The following is a 20,740-nucleotide window of genomic DNA, read 5'->3' on the forward strand; positions in this document are numbered from 1 at the left end:
AGAATTTCTCTCCTATGAGCCGAGGCTGAAAGAGCTGGGACTATTCAGCTTGGAGAAGAGAAGCTTGGGGGGTGATCCCATCAATGTATATAAATACCTGAGGGGAGGGTGCAAAGAAGAGGGACCCAGGCTCTTTTCAGTCATGCCCAGTGACAGGAGCCAGAGGCAATGGATATAAACTGAAACACAGGATGTTCTGCCTCTGAGGGTGACCAAGCACTGGCAGAGGTTGCCCAGAATGGTTACACAGGCTCCATCCTTGGAACTGTTCAAAAGCTGTCTGGACATGGTCCTGGGAAACCTAGTCTAGGTGGCCCTACCTGAGCTGAGGGTTTAGACTGGATGACCTCCAGGGGTCCCATCCAACCTCAGCTATTCTGTGATACTGTGAAATATGTCCCAAGTCAGAAGTATGGATATGTAACAAAAGTCAAACATTGTGTGCACCTCTCATGGACTCACCCAGGAGGGCATCAGACTATAACATGGGAGGTAGGCGCAGCATATCCTTGCTTTCCCCTCCCCTGAAGACTTTTTTTCACAAGGTTATGTGCTCACACAGTGTTCCATGGAGTTCATATTTTTTATGTCCTTAACAAAGAGACTGTGCTCTCTGAAGATTTCCCTCCATTTGAGAAGGATGGCCCTTTCAAGTTCTCCATCTCATGAATGCCCCCCATGCATAATTTCTTCTCCTGAAGTCAGCATTCCCCCTGAAGGCTGATTCATGGTGAGAGTCTTCCTCAAGTTCTGCTCTTCAGTGATTGAGGTCCCATGTTTATGGAAAGAAAAAGATCTTTTGAGAGTCTCAGGGCATTGATATCTTGCATCTTAGCAAATTGCCATGGGGTAGAGCATTCTGGTGTTATCTGTTAATACCAGAAGGTGCAGTCTTATAGATTTTTATGTTAAGATGCAAAACAGTGGCACCTGGTGACTCCAGCGCCTTGAAGAGAAACAGTATTTTTGTATTGAGTCTGTTCCATTCCTGTATTCATCAAGTCACTTTGCTGAGCAAGAACAGATCAGTTAATTTTTTGGCCCAGCTTGCTGCATAGCCATATTAATTGGAATTTTCCATGAAGGATTTATAGGGCACAGTTAAAATGAAATATACTTGCTAACACCTCTGCAGAGGAGTTTATATTAGAAAATAGATGAGGACTAACTGGGTTCCCTTTAGAAAACAAATGTACATGTATACACTGCACATTGCAAACCAGATAACATACATTGTTCAGGGTATAAATTAGACACAGGGAAAAAATAAAGAGAAAAGAAGATCAAGAAGTTAAATCTGAAAAGCTTCCAGTTGTCTTTTCCAGAAAAATAATAATGCAAAATATTTTTTCTACTTGTTTTTTCCCCCCACAAAACAGCTACTTCTCAGCCACCGGGTGGTAAAGTTTCACTCTAAATAAAGCATTGATGGTATGAAAAAACAGCTGCAAAAAACCAAATGACAGTCAGTTCTGACTGTCAATCTACACATTTAATGAGAAACTCTGCTCGATTTAATGAATCCTGGTGCTTCAGTCTACCATCACTTTAAGTAGAACCTGCATACACAACTATGTAGTGTCAATTTGGGGCATACATTATGGCAGTACAATACACCTCTGAAAGGAGAACTTCATTTTCTGAACTGTTAACCATATAAGCAATTGTTACTAATTTACTGTGAGAAATGTGTGTGAAAATGTATGTGCACATGATTGGCTTGGTGAGACAGCTTGAAAATGTTTAATCAAGGCTGAATAATTCTGTGTCTATAGTAGCAGATTAAAAACAATCAAAAGAAAAAAAAATAATACTATCACTTCACTAGTGTGTCAGGGTGAAAGTCTAATTGGTTTATAGTTGAAGATAAACTAACTTCACTGTGAATTGACTAGTTGAAATTTGGGGGGGGGGGGGGGGGGGGGGATTCATTATCTTGGGCTTGACCTTTGATTCCTGAGTCTGATAAAACCTGAAAAGAAGTACCCTTCTTCGGAAAGTGTATTTCATATATGAGAAAAAAAAGAAGAAAGAAAAAACTCCTTGAAAGCTGCTATTTGATATCAGAACGAGGTGGCTGATTACAATGCCTGGGTCAGGACCGTTCACTCATTGCAAGTATACGGATATAATGTTACCTCTGACAAACGCTTACATTTATGCATGTCCTTATCAGCCAGAAGTGCTAGCACGAACAAAACACTTGGATTATTTTAGGAATCCCTCTAAAAGACTGCCCTTGAAATTCTGCACAGAGTTAGTGATTTTAACAACGTTACTTGAATGCTGACTCTGAACACCAAACTCACGCTCACTACAGCCAGCCATGAACAAGCCCAAAGCTCTTCCCCTCCACCCCACGCTCCCTCGCATAAACCCATCCTCACACAGCTGTAATGGACTGTAGCCCGGTTCCTCTCTGCGTGAGGCTGAGAACCGGCTCATGTAAATCCAAGCTGGAGAATTTAGGTTGTGTCACGTACCAAAAACAATGAGTGGAACAAATGAGTCGAGCAGCTCGAGAGCTGGAAATCTCTAATTACCAGACCCAGTCACAGACAAACACTGAAGGAGGGGCGGACTATTTGCACCTAGTGCCACTCAACCAGGGTGACAATAAATTTATGAAAGGTCAAAGAACTTTCCATATGTAAAACTTGCAGTGAGAACGATGCGGGGCTGTCACCCGGCCAGGGCTGCCAGGCCCGTGGCGATGCTGCCACCTGCCGATGTCTCGCCGTCCTCCGAGATTCACTCCCAGGCTCTGCTCCGCTTTTCCAGCCTCACCCTTTCTGCAGATAACTTGCACCGGTTTTGCTCTCACCCCTGACACGATTTCCAGTTACTCACAGAGATTATAACACTTACTTAGGACCTACTTGGGTCAGTTTGGCATCGTCTTCTCTGCTGAGAACCTGATATCCTGTATGCGACTGCAATATCACTTGTTGGAAAGGCAAACATAAATGTTAGACAGCTACTACTCCTTTGTTAGATATAGCCTCCTTTTCCAAACAGAGCTTTCACTCCTAGCATTTGTATTGCTGTGGACTACAGTATAGTCTTTGCCAATATGCCCCTTATTGCTTAGTTATCAGACTGTTGAAAATAGTTTTCTTATAAAAATGCCTGTCCCATAAATATACAAAGACCTCTATATCAAGTTGTCTTAAAGAAAACCCCTGTAATAGCAATAAGTCTTATTTGTAAAATTTACACAAAGATGTGCATAAATGCATGCAAGTGCAGACATAAACATACACACAGAGAGAAGTAGGTTTAATAAAAGTTTTTTTTAAAAAAAAGCAATATAACCTAACCATATTCAAGAAATATTCTCTCTGTTAATTCCTCCTGCTACCTTTTTGGACAATTCATCTAGTTGAAGTTAAAAAGTGGAGGAGAAAAACATTGCAACAGCATTCTTATTGCAGGCTGTGGATTGTTCTGTATGTCTGGGTATCGGGCAGAACTCAAACGTCAAGGAGAGAAGAGCTGAACTACAGGATACCCTTAATTGGTTTGGTGGTGGACTTGCTAATGTTAGGTTAATGGTTGGACTGGATGATCTTAAAGGTCTTTTCCAACCCAAACAATTCTATGATTCTATAAGCACTTTCGCAACTACTGCTGCCCAACTGTACAGCAGTGCAAAAAGCAGCCAGGCATCTGCTACAGCACCATCCGCCTCTCAGATTAATTCAAGAGCCATGCCTGGACAGCGAGAGGGGCTGCAAGAGCCACTCAATTAGCAAGAAGCAGGAGTGAGCCGCAAGGACAGTCCTCGATGGCACAGACACAGGAGGACACTTCCCACTGTCCCTCTGGGGCTTTCAGGATGGCCCCCTGACTGCTCTGTGCCCTGCCAAGCTCCCCCTCCCCAGGGACAGCTTTGCAGGGAATTCTGCAATGCCTCACTTGTGCCGTTTCCGTATTTGTACAGTCCCATTGCACTGGTTCATCCACATCACCTGGGGGTCTCTTTGTGAAGAAGGATCTGAAGCAAAGCTCCTTCCAAAGAATTGCTTGAGTAAGGCAATCTCCAGTTGAACTCTCAACATTAACTCACCAGCCAAGTGTGTTCCCTGTGTGCTGCCCCTCCCCAGCACTCACACACACACACACACATTTTCAAGTAGCTGTTGAAGAGTGTCATAAGGTGTTTTGGAAGGACTACCTTGACCCTTCTCCCTCAAAATCTTGATTTTGTGTAATTATGCATGTGAGACTTCTTAGGACAATGGCATCCCAAGTTTTCATTTAGCTCTTTCTGCACTTTCCTGCAAATGTGTCTGAATTTTCATGTTCAGATGCTGCACATCCCATCATCACATTTGCTTGTGCTGCAATTACAACTAGGCCAGCACTAAGCCACAGTGTACTTTCAACTCGCAGCAACTGCAGGAACCAACCCATCTTCACATGACAAAGTGAAGGAAAGGCTCCTTCTAGCTGTGCAAATGCTTGCATCAGCCTACAGTGGTTACCGTGGTCAAACCCAAGAGGAAGCATGTGGTAGAGGCAGAGGCAACAGTACCTGTCCTCAGAGCAAAACCACCAGCTCTCCCACGCAGTCAGCCCAGCACAAGCATAATTTTTGTTTCTTTGTGCCTGGTTAAGGACTCTGCACCTGAATTTTAATCATGAGAAAATCGTGTCCAATACAGAGCAAGAGACAGAGAGAGGGTGCCCTTGGAGGACCTTCTGTAAGCAATTATTTGGCTTAAACCCCTAAATTTCTTACATTATGTTTAATCATTATAAGACAGATAGACTAAGGGTAACAATTCCAGCAGTGGACAAGCCCTGATGGTTAGCTAAGGTACCTAAGGGTGTGCATTTTAAAAAAACATTTGCATAATTATGTGGCTGTTTAAAAATTACATAACAGTACAATTAAAATGCCAGAGAATAACAGAGTTGAGCTGTTGCTTAGGTTAGCTGATGTGATCCTGAATCTCTCTGCCATCTGCTTTCTTCTCTGAAACTGCTTGCTCACTTGAAATGTAAAGACACACTTTTCCAGTGGCTCTTACAGTTTTCACTTACATATAAAGTCTCTGGTGGGCTGCATGGTGCTTTCTCAAAGAAATATTTCATACCTGTAACATATATCAGCATCTTAAGATTCACCGCCAAAACAATACCGGCATTTAAAGGTCACCTTTATCTGTTGTTACAAAGTTGTGGACTAAATATTGTTTACAAATGTATATGATAATAATAAATGTATCTATAGAGCAGTTTTCTTTTTTTTAAAAAAAACAAGATACCAATACTTCCAACCCCTTGCTAAGCTTCCAATATATCCTAATAGTTTAACTGAATTATGGGTCTGACTTAAAAATCTGTTAACACTAAAGTAGGTTTCTGCACTACAACTTCAGCACCACTATTTATGATTTAAAAAATCTGCATTTAAGTACCATTCAACTTTGACATCCACAAGTGTTGAAGAGACTGTTCATGTTTTTTTCTTGCTGAGAAATTTCTTTCTTGTCAAACATTGTAATCAAGCTACTAACAGCCTGCACGAGCCTTATCTGCTTTGACAATCGTGATACCAAATGGAAAGACACAGCTTCTCTTGCCTCTGATTTTAAGATTACAAAGGACTCAGACCAGAAGTACAGAACTGAATATTTTTGTGTGCAGATAAGACTGATTTGTGAGATCAGCTCTGAGTTTAAACTTTGTGTCTGGCCCTCATCCCAGTTCAAGACATGAAGTGGTGCTGGGAGGAAGGTGATGGGCAATAGAAGTGAAAAATGAAGATATAAGAATGAAACTTGCAATTTGTGACTGCAAATGACTGCTAGGCACTTATTTTTGAGCATGGATATTTGCTAGGAAATAAATTAAAAATTAGAAGGTCAAATGTAATCTCCTGTCTGTGCTTCAGAGCACAGAAGATACTGACCACTGAGAAGCCTGCCTAACTTAAACACTAGGCTTCCTGCTGTCTATTAGAAGTTATGCAAGACCAATGACAAATGGTAGTGAACAATAATCTTTCAAGAAATTGCCAACCAGTGGGATTCTTTAACAAAAACCTGCAAAAACATAACCAATTTTTTGTAAATAAACAATTGTTTTCTGAATGAAAAATGCTTGATTTCATCCCAATTTAATTTTGCCAAAAAAAACCTTTGCTACCATGAATTCTAAGCGGCTGCCAGAACTATTGTTATGTGAAAGCCCTCATTTAGTATTGAAATTCATGGTTTTTTCTAGAGAAGTTGCAAACTGAATCAGAAACATCCTTTTAGTTTGCCTACCAAACAAATCCAGCCTCTACGATATGCAAGAAACATCTTACAATGAGCACATGACAGACTATCTCCAAGGGGACTTTCTTCAAGCTAAAGTGGTTTTCACTTGCCAAAAATGCATTGCTATTTTAAAGAAGCAAATTAATTTTAAAAAAATGTATTTTACATTTGTGAACTATTTCAGAAAGGAGAATTCTTCCTCAGCAATAAGAAAATAAACTAAAAGTTCAAAAGCAACCTCCCCACTCCAAAAAAAAAACCCAACCCAGTATGTGTTGACTGACATGCCTTTAGCTTATTACTGGTGTTACACTATTTATTTGCTACTTGCAAGGGAAGAGGTTATGTGGAAGTAGCCTTTGTTTGCAGTATAACAGACTTGAACTGTCCAAAGAACATCATTTTCAGTAGAACAAATATGAACTAAACAGGCCCAAGAACTCCATTAGGAGGTAAGCAGACAGTTCACAAGGAATACATGGCTGCAGGTAGAGAGAAACACAGAAAAAAAGCATTTGTATTTTATTAAACCCTGGAAAATAGAAATATTTTATAGCTATGTCATAACCACTGTAACATCACTTTCACACAGTAGTTTATAAGAACAGGTTGTTATTCAGTGAGCTGTGAGTAGGTCAGTGTATTTCTTTCATAATGTCAATATGACTCTTTCCTGAAGAAATGTACACTGGTACATCCATCAGAAAGGGATGAGAACTTCAGAGTCAGGCACAGCGCTGCTGCTTCTTCAGAAAGAAAATTGCAGTGACTTACTTCCGAAGCCACACCTGCAGCAGAAGTCAGTGAGAGGCATATCTTGAACAACTGGCAACATCTACTGTACATAAATGGCACATTTGTCAGGTGTTTGAGGTTTGTAATTGCTTGGCTACTGCATTAGATAGGGAAGGAGGAAGACCAGATCAACAATGTTTTTTACATATAAGCATTTCATGCTGTATTTTATATTTGCTTGGGCTGAAAGCCAAGAGAATGGTCTCTTCTTCTTAAAAACAAATCAGAAGTCCTTTAATTTTATCCCAAGCATGCGTACTTGAGACTGAAAGACAAAGTAGCAGGACAGTTACAGGAAACAGTAGAATGGCATTGTGTCATAGCTCTAATGAGGAAAACAGAATAAGAAAACTATTTTCTTTTCTGGAAATTAGTCTTAGATGGCATGGACATAGAACGAACAAGTTACAGTCCTCTAACACACACGTATACTACACATACACAAGAAAAGGTTTGCATGTACATTTATCTCTCTTAACAAGAGGAAACATTTTATGAAGGGTGTGTGAATGCTATTTAACTGAACCATACCATTCCTACTGAGTAGACAGATTTGAGATATGTCTATTAAAAAACCCCATTTAAACCAATTGAAAGTGCATCACTTAATTGCTCATCTCCAATACATGTAAGATAATACCTTATGGGTGATCTAAGTACTGATCAAAATGGGTTTAATATCCTTATTACTGGAAACCAGATACAAATAAGTCAAGAAACTGGATTAATTACATTGTTTTGCAGGAACCAAATGAGGGGAGAATTGGCTATGATCAAAAATGTTCTTGTTCTGCAAAAGGCACTATGATTCTATGCAGTGTTTTAAAGTTTGTTCAATACTATGTGGTGTAATGAAATGTTATGTAGCAATACAGATCTTGCTTCTACTTGAGGTATTGTAAATCACTATTGATTTCAGTGGAGGCAGGATCAGTTTCTTAGTTAGAAATGATAACAAGCCAATGCTGAATTCTCTTATACTTACCAAAGATAGTCGTCATCTTTGACAGAGATACAGAAATGGCAAGAAAATCCATTCACAAGCTGTAGACACTGGCTTTTAGCAGCAGAAAAAAGATATCAAAGAGCACAGCTTTACAAGCATATGCAAGAGCAGCATTATAGATTGCTTTCCTGAACAAAGGCTTGCATGATCAGGCCAAATTGCTGGTGAGAATTTCACCAAGCTTTCAAATTGTACAGAAATAAGGGGGGAAATGGTGTTTAAAAAGTATTTTTAAACCTGTTGCAGTATACTGACTGGATTTGAATTAAATTGCAGACATTCAATGTCCCTGAATTAGTACTTTTTATTAACAGACAAAGAGCACTCCATTTAACTTCTGTTTCGAATCACACTACTTGTCATTAAACAGTCAGAGCATGTTTTCTCTTTCTTTTGACCTTGGCAATTAACATATAAACTTTCAAAGCACTACACTCAGACCTCTGAAAAGAAATATGATATAGAACACAATTAGTGACATAAAGATGAAGGAGACGAATAAAGGGTATCTAAATATAAAGAAATTTCCTAAAAACTCTTCCTGAAAATGAGACACTGTTATTAGAAATTAGACAGTTTAAAGTGAAAAGACATCTGACATTTGCATTGATGCTGTAGTAGTGTAGCTCTGACTTACAGTAGGTGTAATTAGAGCATTCACTCTACGGAGGAAGAAAAACCTGTCACTCTGCAGCAAAGCCCCAAGCAAGGCAGGATAGCTAACAATGTCTTATCCTTAAATTACGCTTCTGATTTGAAAAAATATTTTAAAAAACTAGGTTTGAGGTGGGTTGTGTAGTATTAGTAACTGAACCTTTCCCCACTTCTCTGTTAATATTGTTACAGCAAGTTATTACATATTTTTTTTAGCCCAGAGGACAGCTCAAGATTCATCTGCTTGAGTAAATGCACTGATAGGATTATTTTGGAAAAGCATGATGTAAGCAGGCTCTTTCTAATAGAATGAAACCCCTCAAGTTACTCATAATTATATTGATTAGTTTGGCTTGTGAAGGTGCACAGTGTCATCTGATTTTGGAGGTAAACAAATATCCAAGGGATAGAATATCAGTGTATTCTTGTCCGTTTATTTAAGGTTAACATACTACCAGATAACATGGTCAACATCTCAGACAAAAGCTCCTTTTCAGCCAAGCTGATTGAACAGAGTTGGAAATTTCCATTTTCTCTAGTCTTGGACAAAAAAGAATTTCCATGCATTGGAAATAGCTTTGAATGTTCTGAAATACATGAAATGCAAATGGTTCAATCCCTGTTCAGCCTTGAAGACATTCCCTGCAAACCCCACTGTTCTTAAAAAATCCCCTCTTTTACTACCAGGAGTTTAGACAAAACAGAGGAGGTTCTCACTCCTGCATGACCAGGGATAGAGTGGATGATACCTACAATGATGCCTTCCTCTTTTCTTGAAACACTATTGATCTTTTTCTCACCTGTCCCCAGAGATCCACTGGCACTATTTTGTCATTACAGTGCTTGCCGTGAGACACAGAAAGGACAACTTAATGCTGCTTTCTGAAATACCAGTCATTTTACAGACTTCAAAATAGAGATTGAGATTGAATGCAGGAGAGTTTTGTGAAGGGTACCTGACTTCCAGATAATGGCCTCACACCTACTCTTAAAGCAAGCCATGACGGTTTTGTCTTGTAGGGATCCCTAAATCTCCTCTGTTTAGAAGGAGCAATAGCTTTCCAAGGAAGTGGAAAACAATACTAAAAATTATTAACAGTTTCAATTTGTAAGGATCCCCTTGGCTACAGCCACAATGGAAGAGAATTATTTGGGCTTCCCTTGCCAAATTCATGAAAATCCATAACTGAGATCTATGCCAGCAAATGAAATATAAGGCACATAAGCAAAAACAATGAAACATAAAAGAAAATCAGAGCAATTTGGCCAGTAATCAATTTAGGATTACCATGAAACAAGGCAAACTGGCTTTTCAAAGAAGGCTTTCTCAATAGCTCTCCTACTTCTGTTGAGTAGGCATTGCATTAAACTTGATCATCATTTGAACTACTTATGAATAATTGATTTAGAATAATTTCACTGACAAAATTCTCAAAGTTCAATTTGCTACTGTTTGTGGAACATATTTATATCCATTTATAACAATGCTAATCGACAGCAATCCAGACTTTGGAACCCTTAAAAAAATTAATTGAACATTACAAACTCAAATACTGTCGATCAACATAATTTAATAGAGTGTCTTCCATAGATTACCTAACAAAGATCAATCATAATCACAGGACCCTCAACCATTTCTATTCTCCTGTGGTTATTAAAATAGATGGGATTTTCCAGTATGTCTAGAAGATTAATGAATCAGATTTCTGGTAGATCAGAGTGGGATACTAAATTAGGAATAAGTAGTTCTCCAGAAGAACCCTCACCAGCAGCCTGTTCCCACATGTAGTTTTTCTCAATGGAGTTCCATTAGGAATATCTTTGTTGATCACAATAACAGAAGCATGCCCCCAGGTTGCAGAATATTTAGCACTTCAAAGATTCCTAGAGGAGAATTGGACCTACAGGTGCACTATGAGATGAAAAAAATTGCCAATGGCAATCCTGAGATGCTATATGTTGTCTTAATGAAATACAATTATTATTATTAATAATAATAATAATAATTTTGTTGTTGGAATTGATAACTGAATGTAACAGTTAGAATTTTAATGTGGTATCAGTTATGGACATGCAGGTAGCTGAACAGAAAAGGCATGTGCCCTGTAGTCCTAGACAGAGTGTCTACTTATATATGCACTAGGAGAGATGAATTACATTTAACTCACTGCAACAGCAAGAGAACGATGAGCTGTTACGATATCTCTGGGTTTCATGCATCTCTACATGAGAGAACACTAAAAGTAAGGTATCTTTTCAGCTAATACTGGTTAAATTTTTGTTGGCTTGACGTGTGTCTCTGTGTGTCCCAGAGGAAATTACGTTGCTTTCATAATGAATACATTTTTTTATGTAAGAGTGCATATGCATTGTTCTGTTGGACAGTAGCACACTATAACAGCTCACATGCAAATCCAGAATAAAAAGACAAGTAGGAAAAGGGTCATCAGTACAAGAACTGGTAACAGCACAGTACGTTCTACAAAATCAAGAGACATAGCCTAGGGTACCTGAGGTGACTCAGTGTAGGGTACTGAGCCTTCTTTTACCTCCTGAGTACAAGAGATGTAATGTTCAGTGATAGCAATATGCTTTCTCCTCATAGAGGCTTCACAGGATGATGAAAGTGGCAACTGGTATAGAGGACTTCTGGCACTAAGCATAAATTTTGGCTACAAAAATATGACTCTTTGCAAAACTTCTCTTCAATCAAAGAAGTAAATCCCTAAAGGGACCTTAATAGAAAAATCTACTTTGTTTCCTTTTCTCTATTTCTATCCCATTTGCCTTCCTAGCCAATTTTTCAGGTTTTCTACATGGCTTTATCACCAAAACTGCAGTTACAAAGCATCAAACAAACTGATGTGTGTACAAAACAGTTGTATTTATTACACGTTTATTCAGAAGTAGGCCTGACACAGCAACATTGCCAAATATTTGGAAAATTACAGTGCTCCAAAAGCCCTTCTGCCCTTGTAGGACAAGGAAAATGAAATCCCTCCTGGAACAGTCCAACGAGTCCTGAAAGAATCAACAGCAGAACATTGCTCCTGTCTTTCCCTCCACCTGCTTTCAGAAAAGAGGACTACGGAGCATGGGGAACTGCTGCAATGAGTAAGGACAAGGTTTGCTTTCCAGATTAGTTTGGTAACCCTTTCCCTTCCAGGGAGAGGAGAATACCTTCATCTTTCAGGAGAGGGGTGCAGCAGCTAGCAAGAGAGATCTTGATGAGCCAGCTTCACCAAAGCCACACTGCCACAGGTTCAGAGTATCAAGAACAAATGGGGAGTAAGGAGCAAACCTCTGCACAGAGTGTGACTGCATCTGGTGGCTCATCCTAGAAGCAGATTTTTCTATTCAATAGATGATTACCAGAAAAGAAGCAAATCCCAAGTAAGAATGGTGAGAATGTCGCCAGATTTCTTGGCTTCATTATCTCTTAAAATGACCTGAAGAAAGGTGTCCTGTCATGTAAAAAAATTAAAGCAAGTACTATATGTAGTAGACATAATCTTCAGAAGACTGAACCAGCACCTCGTAAACCACCTCAGCAAAGGTCCATAACTCCCTGCCACCAAGGCAAAGAGCGGACTCAAATGCGACTCAGACCAGTGTGCTTCACAACAGAATTGTGATGGTCACAGTGAGTTGGCCACTCTGCACCTAAGTGGTGAGGAAAATTAAGTGCTGGTGTGGTAACAGCTGCTCCTCTGCAATGCCAAGTGCAGCAGAGAAGTGTTCTGCTTCCCGCTTCCTTCTGTGAGCATGCAGCACTGATCTGCCAGCAGAAGGCAAGTAACTAGTCACACACTCCAAGAACTACCAAGGTTAAACCAAAGTGTCAGAGCAGGGTGAGCGTTAATTTGTGATATAAAGATACCAAGGAAAAATTGGAATTTTGTTCTTCAGGTCCCTTTTAAGATATTGCAAATCCTCTTGAGCTGAGGCAGTTAATGCTGTTTACGCCTAATATTGAAGCAGTCATAAGATTTAAGAAGATCATCTTGAAAATAACAGATTTATACTGACGGCACACACTCTTCCCCTAAGGAGCTTCACCATTTCCTTTGGTGATGCTTGAAATGAACCAGGATCTAGAACCACAGCCTCCACTAAAGAAGTGGCATGAAGCTGTGTAAGTATTTATAGGATATTTTTTGTCACATTTTCTACATACACAAAGAATGCCCACCTTGGCACCTGCATGTTCCCTTTCCTACTGCATCCTATCTCCATTGTCATGGTCTGTCACAAGGGTCCAATTTGGTAGCACACTGAGGGACATTGTCCCAGGAGACCTCTCAGCTGTGTGTAGACGGTTATAGGGACAGCACAGCAGTGGGGTTCCTCCTTCCTAAGACCCTCCAGAGAAGAATCCTGTTGTGAGAATGAAAATCGTACAAGCTGCTCGAATGTGGCTGGAGCAGAGGGAGGACAAGCTCAATGGCAGGCAACCATCTCCTCATCTCCTCAAGTAGGCCTGCAGATACCACACAAGGGGACACAAGCTCAAATTTTGCAGCCCCTCTCAAAAGGCCCATTCTTTACATGTGAGACTGAAGAAGCAAAACAGAGTTGATGCACACTGCGGATCACAAGGAAATAAATTTTCTTTATCCATTTGCAGCTGTTCTTCAAAATACCTGGAAGTATATTTTGCTTCATGGTCACTCAGAGTTTTACTGCTATGACATTATATGCAAACTAGTAGGAGTTTCATGTTCTCTTTTGAGAAGGGAGAAAAAGTAGAAGTGAACAATTCAAGAAGTTACAAGACTTTTATTCAGGGAGTAAGACGCGCTGGCATGGAACACCAGGAGAAGGCTTGGATTATAGGTTTATCTGTCCCTTTTTATGGGTGACCTTGAAAATGCTTAGAGAAAGCTGGAGAGAAAAGCAATTACATTTTTGAAATTACACACCACTGTTCTCATTCATCTTGATAAGCACTTTTAAGGAATCCAAAAAAGGCTAGAATATTGCTTTTATAAGAGTTATAGAGACCTTGGTTCTGCAGAGTCAGTTTTAAAATAAATTTAGAAGTACAAAGATGAATTTTTATTTCCTTTGTGTTCCTAAATTAGCCACTTTTTTTAAAAAGTGCAGTTCTATACTGAGGTCTTTTGCAAAAAAAAAAAAAGTGTACAGGATTTTTTCCGTGTTCTGAAAAGATATACAGCAGCTCAGCTTGTGTTGTGCAGTCATCCCTACTGTGTCACAAGCACCTGCATTCATCCTTTTCTGTGCTTTTCTAAGTGTGATTGAAGTGTTGATAGGAAGCTGCATTTATAAAAACAGGATGTTATGCAAACAATAGGCACAAGATCTTAGTTATTCTTATTCCTGCTGGTTAAGCTCCCCTGTGTTCATTTAGGCATGATCTGTCTTCGTGTCTCTTTTACTCTCATTATTATCTTGCCTTCCCAATTAGGTAAGGCACTGAACGGCCTGTTATGCCAACCTGGGAGGGCTGGGGGTCAGAAGGAGTCATGCTTAATGTTAAGTAGCTGTGAAACGTTAAAGCCTGTAAATTCATCAGGACAGTTGGCCTAGCCCACTGCAGGGCAAGGGGTGTAAGTGCTTTTCTGCTTGAATTACACATGGAGCAGCGCTGGCTTTGAAATGCCAGGATGCACGCTGAGCCCAGTGAACGCTCCCCAAGCGCATAGCTCCAGCCTCCGCTCTAATAGCAGGAGCAATAGGGGTTATATTTGGAAGCTCTTGGCAGTCATATAGAAAAAGAAACTTCAAAAATCATTCTGCCTCTTTACTGAGGACCCCCTTAGGAGTATTACTGGGAAGAAGTCTGTCGACCTGCCACAGCTAATAGTCACTCAGCAACCCAGCATAACCACCGCTCCAGAATCAATGCGCTGCAGCTATTCAGTAGTACCACATCTGATGCTTGAAAGGATGGAAAATACGATATGTGACAGCTGCTTATGAGTGATAGTGATAGTGAACAAAAAGCCTAATGGGTAGTGGAATCTTCCCGCCCTGCGTACAGAAAAGACGAGGAAGGGAATGATGACTTTTCCTAGCACGGCTGCACTCTTCAGCAGGCACCGTCCTGTGTGCCAGATTGGCATCTCCAGCAGCTCAACAGCAATTATTCACATGCCACCTCTGAAGCTGTGGTTTGCTGCTCACATAATCTCTGCTATATCACATACCAGACTGCTGACTGCACATCAAGGGGTTTTTCACTTGTTGGACAAGAGAATAAGAGACCAGCAGACAGAAAACAGAAAAGGGTCAAATCTCTTAGTCTAGAGTTTGTGCAAGGAAACCAAGAGCTTTTGTAACCAACCTGCACAAGGTTAAAATCTAAGCAAGGCTAGTTTAGCTTGGGAAAGAAGGATTTTCTGATACACCAAAAAAAATTGCCTAGGCTCTGTGATACGGTGTTTTAACACTGGCTTTGCTGGGAACTTAGTTGTGTATCCTCTTGGCTTGCTTGAAACTTAGCACCCAGCAATACTTAAATAGTTTCTGGAATTGTGGATTATTTCCTGAAATCCCGTATTCTCCCATTTTGATGTACAGTAAGACATTTCTTTGGCAAAGACAACTTTGCTTCTGTCTACTATTATGGCTTAGCATCTCGAACTTTTGACTCCAAATCTGAATAGAAACTTATAGTTATACCTGACCTCCATGAACTTCGCTCTTCATTGTGTGAGCATAACTTTGATTGGCATTTAGAGAAAAATATTCACTTGTTCTGAGAAGGAAACACATTTATTAGCATGGCTGAAACTTTAAAAAAATGTGTCTCAAAATAAATGTCATAAGCTATTCATTGTGGCAAGCTTCTATAGAAAAAAATCTTCAGTATAAAACAATAATGTATTTCTAGCATGCAGAATGACAGAACACCTGCCCAAAAGGAAAAATGAAGACAAAAAGAAATTTCACCAGGAGAGAACCTAATTATTAAAGACATTGTAAAAGCAGAGGTGACTGAATTTGGGGTAGGAAGATGAGTTTGATCAAAAGGCTAGTTCAATCATTTGTCTATACAATAAAGTGCTGCCCTGAGTTCTCAGTAGCTCTTCTCAACCTATTAAAAGTCCTAAGTGAGTGTTATTTTGTAGATCTCAATTGGAAAGACTCCATTAATATTCCCATGTATGAGAATAATTAATAAATACCTATTTTTACTAGTTATTTTTCACTCAAGTAAATATTTCCTGTCCTTATGTTCATTTTTTTATACTATAAGACCTTTTTTTGTCTTGGTTAAAGATACATAAACATCCTTTCAAACGTTTATATACCACCAAGAAATATTTTCAAGACTACCTCTGTCTGTGATTTTATCTTCATGCTAAGAGACTCAAAGGGCTAAGATTTTAATACACTGCAAAGGATTTGCTGAATAAATATCTTGTTTGTAAAAGTTGGATTAGGACAACACACTAAACCTACTCCATCTAACTACAACACAGTGAATCTTGTCAAGGAAATAAACTCTTATGTTTATCCTTACTTATGCACAGATCTATGAATAACTCTTGTAACCAGCTAGTGATCCTGCCTACATTATCTTGTCTGTAAATATGCTCTGCATGCTGAAACAGCTGAAAGGAACATACAGGATTAGGAAAAATCACAGAAGCTGAAAACGTTTTAACAGAACTATGGGAGAAAAAAATCCTCTGCTCCAGGTGAAAAGCTTTATAGCCTCTCTCATCTCCCCTTATTCTATCACATTGCCCAGAATTGCCCTACTTTGTCAGAGAGAAGCTACGATGAAAAGCTCCTGAGAATGACCCAACTTGAAGGAATACCTCCCACTTTAATTTCCCTAAGAACAGGCAAAACAGTATATAGGCAGCTTCTTTTAAATTATTATTTCACTAAAGGTACACTAACATTGGTTAGAAAAAAATGTCATATATGAGAAAATAAAACACAAACCCCAAATGGTTTGTGAATTTGTAAACCACTGGGTAAACTTTGAGTTTCAACATTTGCTTTTTAGCCCAGGAGGTCCCAAGCATGTTACAAACTTTATTAGTTATCCTGTTCCCATTAACGCTACCAGGATTTTGTTTGGCAACATCAGTTGGAGAATTAGTGGGCTGCTTAAGGACAGAATCTAGCATTAGCCTGCAGAAGAACAGCTGTTTAACAATATAAAGTAACATTGGGCAGCAATTTAGGACAACAAATACATGGCCATATTATTCTGCCTTCCTGACATACTCTCCCAATGACCCAAAATGGACTTAAGCCAGAATACTACATTTTCTGAAATCTGCAACATCTCAAGACTGCAATCAGCCAGCAGTTCTCCTCAAAAAGATTCTGTACCAGGATTTGGAGAGACCTTGTGTCACAGAACAAGCAACTTCAGTCCTACTTCTCAGGTCCTACAGGCCTCTCTGTTTATCAGGTGGAATGAGCATAAAGACCTTGATATTTACTATGATAGGATTTGACTTCTCTCGCATTATGAACATTAGCAACACCTCTGGTTTTGTAACTGAGCTAGAAGACTAGCTGTGGCACAAAACAGTTGCTAATACCATTATTTTAAAACCTGAGTTTGTTACTGAACCTGTCTGATAGAAGAAGGTAAATGCACTTTACTGAATATTCAGTGCAGTCTGCAGCACCTTAGCCTCACCTTAGGGGTGAGAGAAGAGGTTTGGCATAGTCATGTAAACCCACCTCAGTGACATGCTCTGCTGATGTGAAAAATTTAGAGGCTGCAAGACCTTGAAAAATCTCATAAGAAAAGCAAATAATAGTATAAAGATTCATTTATCCTACTTTGTGAATGAGTATGTCATAAACACTTCTTGAAGACCTCTACCTTTCTGTAAACTAGCTGCACACACACACACACCCCCCCCCGCCCCCAGAGTCCAGACTGACTGGGGAAGGGACAGAAAGGAGATGCTGACCTTCCTTCAGAGCTCTAATGGGGTGAAAACTGTTGGAAATTGCATTTCTGGGTGTTGCTACCTGCCCTCTTTCAGCAGAGAAGCCTATTAACCTGTGCTGATGTTACAGAGATACAGCAGGCTCCAGGGGAGCCTATCCCTCAGCACTGGAAGCAAACATGGCCTGCGACCCTACATTTCATACAAGAAATTACTGCTGCACACAAAGAAAGAGGTGCATAATCTAAGGCTTAGAGTCAGCAAAACCTTCTCATCAAAACAGGAGAGATCCTGTACTTTGCTATCTTGAGACTGTACTTTTGTCCCACTGAACATCTGCTGACAGGAGGGATTGTAAGATGATGCCCTGTCTCCTCAAGGGTAAGAAGAACTTGCAAGCAGGAGGAAAAACGCTTAGTTGCAAATCACCCAAAATTATCTGACTTGTTTGTCATTTGGTGGGGGAGAGGGGTGGTGCCAGAAAGGAAAAATTTACTTAACAGCAGCATATTCAGGGGATGTGTGTCAGTTTCAGTAAACCTCATTATCCCTATGGAAAGGTCTCTGATTTTCTGCCTGCTGGTTTCCAGGCTTCAGGCTCTTAGACCCCAGGTTTTTAACTTTTCTAGGAAAAACAGCATCTACTCTTGACCAATTGGTCCCCCCACCATGATATTACATGACATTACCCTGGGAACCAATCAGTAAATCCTAACTCCCCATCCAGGCAAAAGAAGATGAGATGTTCCCTTCATAGAAACAAGCCTCAACCACAACTCATAGGCAAGAATGTCTATTTTCTTAGGTATGTTTGTTTCTATGAATGAAGTCTTTTGCTCTGGAGTACTCTGCATGTAAGGAGTCAGAAAAAGAGATGCATCCAGCCTGATGTGGTCACATGTGGTTAAGTTGTTTAAGATCAGAAATATAGGCCAAGGTCCCTCACTCATATTTTGAATGCTGCTACTGGCATTTCTGAAGAAAATAGTCAGCTCTACATCAAGACCATACCACAGGAAAGAAAGTCCGGCATAGTCTACCCTTAAAATCCTGTGGTACTATTTCCACTTCATGATGCAATGCAGTTAAAGTAGCATGGGACATACCAGAGCTCAGACTCCTGTACGTATTTTTTTTTTCCTTTGGCAACTGGCAAAGTATTGATGTTACTGTACCATTATGTCTTCCAAAATACTATTTTTACCAGAAAGGAATACAGCGACGAAATATATCAGATTGAAATCAATGTTTGAAGCTTACCACAGACTCCCCAGAACTAACAGTGGAAAGAAATTTAATAATATCAGTACAAATTAATATCTTAACAGCACTGTTAAATTACAAGATTTAAAATCCAGTCTTGCTTAACTTTCTACTGTAGAAAAAGTGTCAAAGGGATGAAAATGCCATGGCCTTGAATTTTTGGGTACTAACAGAATGATTCTTCTTTCTACTTTTATTGGAGAAACCTGCGCATTCATATATGCAACCTCAGAATCAGATGCGTATGCAGTGTCTAATAACTGTTACAGAATTTGCCAACAGTTAAATGCTTTTCCAATTAGAGTATTTCCCATTTAACTTCTTTAGGCTAAGTTATCTCCCAGGAAATTATCTCAGTAAAGCTGTTGTCCTAATATTTCCTCCCCCAGTCTTCTGCTATACACTATTACATGCCGTGTGCATACATACACACATACCCCCACCACCACCACCATCCCCCCCACAAACATATATATATATATATATATGCTTCATTTCAATAGTGTTTTTCTTCTCTAGTACTTGGCAGAATCTGGTCTAACTCCCCTCTTGTTATTTAGGTTTATAGTGGAGTAGTTTGACTGATAAGTAATTACATTTTTGTACAAACAACGGTGAGATAAGATCACGATTTAACAGGAACTGAATGACTAATACCTCTAATTCCAGAAATGGACATGAGAAAGAAAATTTATTCCATACCAAAGATGTGTGAAATACTAAATCTAAACTGAAGTTTAACCACAGAATTTAGATAGCAAGAGTACTAGTCTGGACAAAGGGAGTATAAGCCCTCCTGTGATGGCTCATTAATTTTGACCTGGAGAGTAAATTTTAGGAAGAAAAGGATAACCTATTATGTACACTCACTCAGCCTGCAGTCTATCCTCTGAAACTCTGAGATTCCATAGCAAGACATAAAATGTACCTTTATTTTATGTCTCTCTCGTCCCTAAGTGGTGAACTACGAATGTGTGATTAACAACAGAAGTGCTAAATCTCATCTTTTCTTTAGAGTTCATTTTCTAACACAGATAAGATTAAATGTTTACGTTCCTAAATACAACTTTTATAGTGTATGGGAATTGTTTTCTGGTGCAAATTGAACATTAATGAGACCCAGCAGAACACTTGCATGTAGGATGATTAAAATCAAGGACAGAAAGACAAAGACCAATCACATAATCTTCAAAAACAAACAGAAGAAGACAGGAGCTAGAGAGAGAATTTAATGCTGCTAGTACTCTCTGATAAATTTGGTCAGTTTTTCTTCATACACAAGGAAATATTAGAGGTCCAAGAAAGACATCCGGAAATATCATCTCTTTCATTTACCACACTTCTTTTGACACAAAACCTCAGGCCATAACTGAAGCACGAACTGACAGAAGTTTGGCTTTAATGAAAAAGAAATGTTTGGAAACAGATACATAACTATTACTCATTGCACTGAAAAAAGTATTATAGTTCCACATAAGCACTGCACAATGCCAAATGCACATGGTACATTTTTTGTCTCAAGCAGAACACTTCATTTTACATATTGCCAGATTTTGGATATTTAGTCACAAAATCAACTATGAAACAAGCTCCACAGATGTTATACTTTTTTCCACTCAATGTCCAGAAACAGTTCCAGTGGATATAATGTAAAATTAAGCTAAACTTCCTATGTAAGATGCTGATTTGGAAAAGAGATAAGATATGGAAGAAATTCTTCTTGCAATAGAAAAACATGTAAGTTGCTTCCTGTAGAGCATGGACTTTAAAAATCTGAAAGATGAGTCTAGGGTTTTCTTCACATTTTCTCTTCAGATTCAAAAGAATCCAGCTGAGAAATTCATGGAAAGCTGGAA

The sequence above is a fragment of the Pelecanus crispus genome, chromosome 2, assembly GCF_030463565.1.
Source record: "Pelecanus crispus isolate bPelCri1 chromosome 2, bPelCri1.pri, whole genome shotgun sequence".
In the NCBI taxonomy this organism is placed as follows: Eukaryota; Metazoa; Chordata; class Aves; order Pelecaniformes; family Pelecanidae; genus Pelecanus; species Pelecanus crispus.